Raw genomic sequence first — 5,631 nt, 5'->3', positions numbered from 1 at the left:
GTACCAACAGCCCAGGAGAGTCAACCTGACAGTGAGCCTGCCATGCCTGCAGTAAGCCAAAGGACTGGCAGACAGCTGCCTGCCCTACCTGTACACCCAGCTGGTAGCTGCACTCCTAACGCTAGTGGGGAAAGCCAAGTCAGTCCACCACCAGACAGTGGGTTAAGGAGATCAACCAGGAGCACAAAGGGGCAGATACCCGCTCGCTGGAGAATATAGAGTGTACTAAAATTGTAAATAACCCTGTTGCCAAATGTTGAAATGTTTGCCAAGTTACATGCATGTTTGGTAATTCTGTGTTTCAGTTTCTTGCAGCTACCGTAAGGACTCAAAGGTTATGGACTTTTTATAACCGGGACCTTTGTATGGACTGCGTTCGGAGCCTAACCAAGGAATGAACTAAGACTGTGAAGGACTTGGGGTAGGACAGACCCCCACCTGGTTAAGGCTCCCCGTTGTATTGGTGATATGGACACCCGGTCACAGACCACACTGTGACCTTAAGAACTCAATCTGTGCGTCACTTTCCTGATAATGTTTTATGGTTATGCATGTTATTCTTTATTTACTGTTTAGTCCCGGAGTACTAAATTTCACTAGGGGAGAATGTGTCACCCTGGCCTGGATGCCACAAAATGTAATTAAAGCTGTGTCTGAGAGCAAGGGGGAGGTTCTCTAGTCAGGGGAACATTAGCATGCCGTACCTCCTGTCTCAGGCCAGTAGGGGGAGCAGGCTGCCCCTATAAAAGCTGGTACTGGGGGCAGGGTTAGAGAGAACTTGAAGGCCTGTCTCAGGACTGAGACGTGTCCCAGAGCAGAGCAGGGACAGACAGTTTTGTATTGCACCTAAGAGGAAGTGTGGCAGGAGGAGAGCCACAAGCCAGAGACAAGAGGCGAAGAGAGCCTGTCTTGGCAGATAAAAGACTTACTTTAACAGACTTTGGTGTCTGAGGTTGGGAGGATTCCACATTCTCCAGCAGATAACCAGTCCGCAAGGGACTGTATATTCATTGGACTAAGAAGTCTGGAGGCCGTGCCACAACCGAAGGGACCAGTAAAGCCGTACAAGGCTGGGAGCAGAAAGGAACCCACATCGCAGGCCATACAGGCGAGAATACACGGAAAGCTCGGAAACGTGGGCTGTTACCCTATAACGAGGAGATAGCCAGAAGGAGCGCAGAAAGCACGGTAGGCCTACACCCTCACCCTGACCAGGGCCAATTTCCCCGTTGCTCTCAGACATCCAGGTCCCCTCCTAGCAGGGACTGTTTATGGGTCAGTTTACCTGTTTTAGTAAAGACCCTGGACTGCAACTTGTTGTCTGTGTGCTCCTTGCTCCTCCAGCACTATCGGCACCGGGACTCTCACTACCATCACTCCCACCATCCACCACACTGCCCTGGGGCCGCACTCTTCCCGTGGGGAGTCACACCATCCCAGCTGCATATATCATCAGCCCCAGCGGTCTGCCCTGCAGCGGCGGTTCCTAATGACCGCAAATCCACGGGTGGCGCAGTCGGACATAATCAATAGCACATAACGGACTACCACTGGCCTGACCACCCTGAGCCACGGAACCGGGTTGCCACTACTACTCCCATCATTCCCTATTGCCCGGATCCGAGTGCCCCACGGCCCAGGGGGCGAGTCATCATTCTATAGCCAGCCCCTCATGTGTCATCCTAGAGCCAGATACAAGTGTGTCATCCTATAGCCAGCCCCTCATGTGTCATCCTATAGCCAGCCCCATGTGTGTCATCCTATAGCTAGCCCCATGTGTGTCATCCTATAGCCAGCCCCTCATGTGTCATCCTATAGCCAGCCCCTCATTTGTCTACCTATAGCCAGCCCCTCATGTGTCATCCTATAGCCAGCCCCTCATGTGTCATGCTACAGCCAGCCCCATGTGTCATCCTATAGCCAGCCCCATGTGTCATCCTATAGCCAGCCCCTCATGTGTCATCCTATAGCCAGCCCCATATGTGTCATCCTATAGCCAGCCCCATGTGTGTCATCCTAAAGCCAGCCCCATGTGTGTCATCCTATGGCCAGCCCCATTGTGTCATCCTATAGCCAGCCCCATGTCTGTCACCCTATAGCCAGCCCCATGTGTGTCATTCTATAGCCAGCCCCTCATGTGTCATCCTATAGCCAGCCCCACGAGTGTCATCCTATAGCCAGCCCCTCATGTGTCATCCTATAGCCAGCCCCATGTGTGTCATCCTATAGCCAGCCCCATGTGTCATCCTATAGCCAGCACCACATGTGTCATCCTATAGCCAGCCCCAAGTGTGTCATCCTATAGCCAGCCCCACATGTGTCATCCTATAGCCAGCCCCACGTGTGTCATCCTATGGCCAGCCCCATTTGTGTCATACTATAGCCAGCCCCATGTCTGTCACCCTATAGCCAGCCCCATGTGTGTCATCCTAAAGCCAGCCCCATGTGTGTCATCCTATGGCCAGCCCCATTGTGTCATCCTATAGCCAGCCCCATGTCTGTCACCCTATAGCCAGCCCCATGTGTGTCATTCTATAGCCAGCCCCTCATGTGTCATCCTATAGCCAGCCCCACGAGTGTCATCCTATAGCCAGCCCCTCATGTGTCATCCTATAGCCAGCCCCATGTGTGTCATCCTATAGCCAGCCCCATGTGTCATCCTATAGCCAGCACCACATGTGTCATCCTATAGCCAGCCCCAAGTGTGTCATCCTATAGCCAGCCCCACATGTGTCATCCTATAGCCAGCCCCACGTGTGTCATCCTATGGCCAGCCCCATGTGTGTCATACTATAGCCAGCCCCATGTCTGTCACCCTATAGCCAGCCCCATGTGTGTCATCCTATAGCCAGCCCCACGTGTGTCATCCTATAGCCAGCCCCACGAGTGTCATCCTATAGCCAGCCCCATGTGTGTCATCCTATAGCCTGCCCCATGTGTGTCATCCTATAGCCTGCCCCACATGTGTCATCCTATAGCCAGCCCCATGTGTGTCATCCTATAGCCAGCCCCATGTGTCATCCTATAGCCAGCCCCACATGTGTCATCCTATAGCCAGCCCCAAGTGTATCATCCTATAACCAGCCCCACATGTGTAATTCTATAGCCAACCCCTGATGTGTCATCCTATAGCCAGCCCCTCATGTGTCATCCTATAGCCAGCCCCATGTGTGTCATCCTATAGCCAGCCCCATGTGTGTCATCCTATAGCCAGCCCCTCAAGTGTCATTCTAGAGCCAGCCCCTCATGTGTCATTCTAGAGCCAGCCCCTCATGTGTCATCCTATAGCCAGCCCCATGTGTGTCATCCTATAGCCAGCCCCATGTGTGTCATCCTATAGCCAGCCCCATGTGTGTCATCCTATAGCCAGCCCTGCGTGTGTCATCCTATAGCCAGCCCCTCATTTGTCTACCTATAGCCAGCCCCACATGTGTCATCCTATAGCCAGCCCCACATGTGTCATCCTATAGCCAGCCCCTCATGTGTCATCCTATAGCCAGCCCCATGTGTGTCATTCTATAGCCAGCCCCTCTTTTGTCTACCTAGAGCCAGTCCCACATGTGTCATCCTATACCCAGCCGCATGTGTCATCCTATTGCCAGCCCCACATGTGTCATCCTATAGTCAGCCCCATATGTGTCATTCTATAGCCAGCCCCTCGTGTGTCATACTGTAGCCAGCCCCTCATTTGTCTACCTAGAGCCAGTCCCACATGTGTCATCCTATAGCCAGCCCCTCATGTGTCATTCTATAGCCAGCCCCTCATGTGTCATTCTATAGCCAGCCCCACATGTGTCATCCTATAGCCAGCCCGTCATGTGTCATCCTATAGCCAGCCCGTCATGTGTCATCCTATAGCCAGCCCCACATGTGTCATTCTATAGCCAGGCCCATGTGTGTCATTCTATAGCCAGCCCCATATGTGTCATCCTATAGCCAGCCCCATATGTGTCATCCTATAACCAGCCGCTCACGTGTCATCCTATAACCAGCCGCTCACGTGTCATCCTATAGCCAGCCCCACATGTGTCATCCTATAGCCAGCCTCATGTGTGTCATCCTAAAGCCAGCCCCTCATGTGTCATCCTATAGCCTGCCCCACATGTGTCATCCTATAGCCAGCCCCATGTGTGTCATCCTATAGCCAGCCCCATGTGTCATCCTATAGCCAGCCCCACATGTGTCATCCTATAGCCAGCCCCAAGTGTGTCATCCTATAACCAGCCTCATGTGTGTCATCCTATAGCCAGCCCCACATGTGTCATCTTATAGCCTGCCCCACATGTGTCATCCTATAGCCAGCCCCATGTGTGTCATCCTATAGCCAGCCCCATCTGTGTCATCCTATAGCTAGCCCCACATGTGTCATCCTATAGCCAGCCCCTCATGTGTCATCCTATAACCAGACCCTCATGAGTCATTCTATAGCCAGCCCCTCATGTGTCATCCTATAGCCAGCCCCTCATGTGTCATCCTATAGCCAGCCCCTCATGTGTCATCCTATAGCCAGCCCCTCATGTGTCATCCTATAGCCAGCCCCTCATGTGTCATCCTATAGCCAGCCCCTCATGTGTCATCCTATAGCCAGCCCCTCATGTGTCATTCTATAGCCAGCCCCTCATGTGTCATCCTATAGCCAGCCCCTCATGTGTCATCCTATAGCCAGCCCCTCATGTGTCATCCTATAGCCAGCTCCTGAAGTGTCATTCTAGAGCCAGCCCCTCATGTGTCATCCTAGAGCCAGATACAAGTGTGTCATCCTATAGCCAGCCCCTCATGTGTCATCCCATAGCCAGACCCATGTGTGTCATCCTATAGCCAGCCCCATGTGTGTCATCCTATAGCCAGCCCCATGTGTGTCATCCTATAGCCAGCCCCTCATTTGTCTACCTATAGCCAGCCACACATGTGTCATCCTATAGCCAGCCCCACATGTGTTATCCTATAGCCAGCCCCTCATGTGTCATTCTATAGTCAGCCCCATGTGTCATCCTATAGCCAGCCCCATGTGTCATTCTAGAGCTAGCCCCTCAAGTGTCATTCTAGAGCCAGCCCCTCATGTGTCATTCTATAGCCAGCCCCTCATGTGTCATCCTATAGCCAGTCCCATGTGTGTCATCCTATAGCCAGCCCCATGTGTGTCATCCTATAGCCAGCCCTTCGTGTGTCATCCTATAGCCAGCCCCTCATTTGTCTACCTATAGCCAGCCCCACATGTGTCATCCTATAGCCAGACCCACATGTGTCATCCTATAGCCAGCCCCTCATGTGTCATTCTATACCCAGCCGCATGTGTCATCCTATTGCCAGCCCCACATGTGTCATCCTATAGCCAGCACCATGTGTGTCATTCTATAGCCAGCCCCTCGTGTGTCATACTATAGCCAGCCCCTCATTTGTCTACCTAGAGCCAGTCCCACATGTGTCATCCTATAGTCAGCACCATGTGTCATTCTATAGCCAGCCCCTCATGTGTGTCATCCTATAGCCAGCCCCATGTGTGTCATCCTATAGCCAGCCCCATATGTGTCATCCTATAGCCAGCCCCTCATGTGTCATCCTATAGCCAGCCCCATGTGTGTCATCCTATAGCCAGCCCCATGTGTGTCATCCTATGGCCAGCCCCATGTG

The sequence above is a fragment of the Phyllobates terribilis genome, unplaced genomic scaffold (assembly GCF_046119375.1).
Source record: "Phyllobates terribilis strain yellow unplaced genomic scaffold, ASM4611937v1 Scaffold_10__3_contigs__length_209671492, whole genome shotgun sequence".
NCBI classification, from domain to species: Eukaryota; Metazoa; Chordata; class Amphibia; order Anura; family Dendrobatidae; genus Phyllobates; species Phyllobates terribilis.
The sequence above is the reverse complement of the archived record's forward strand: the minus strand, read 5'-3'. Positions refer to the sequence as shown.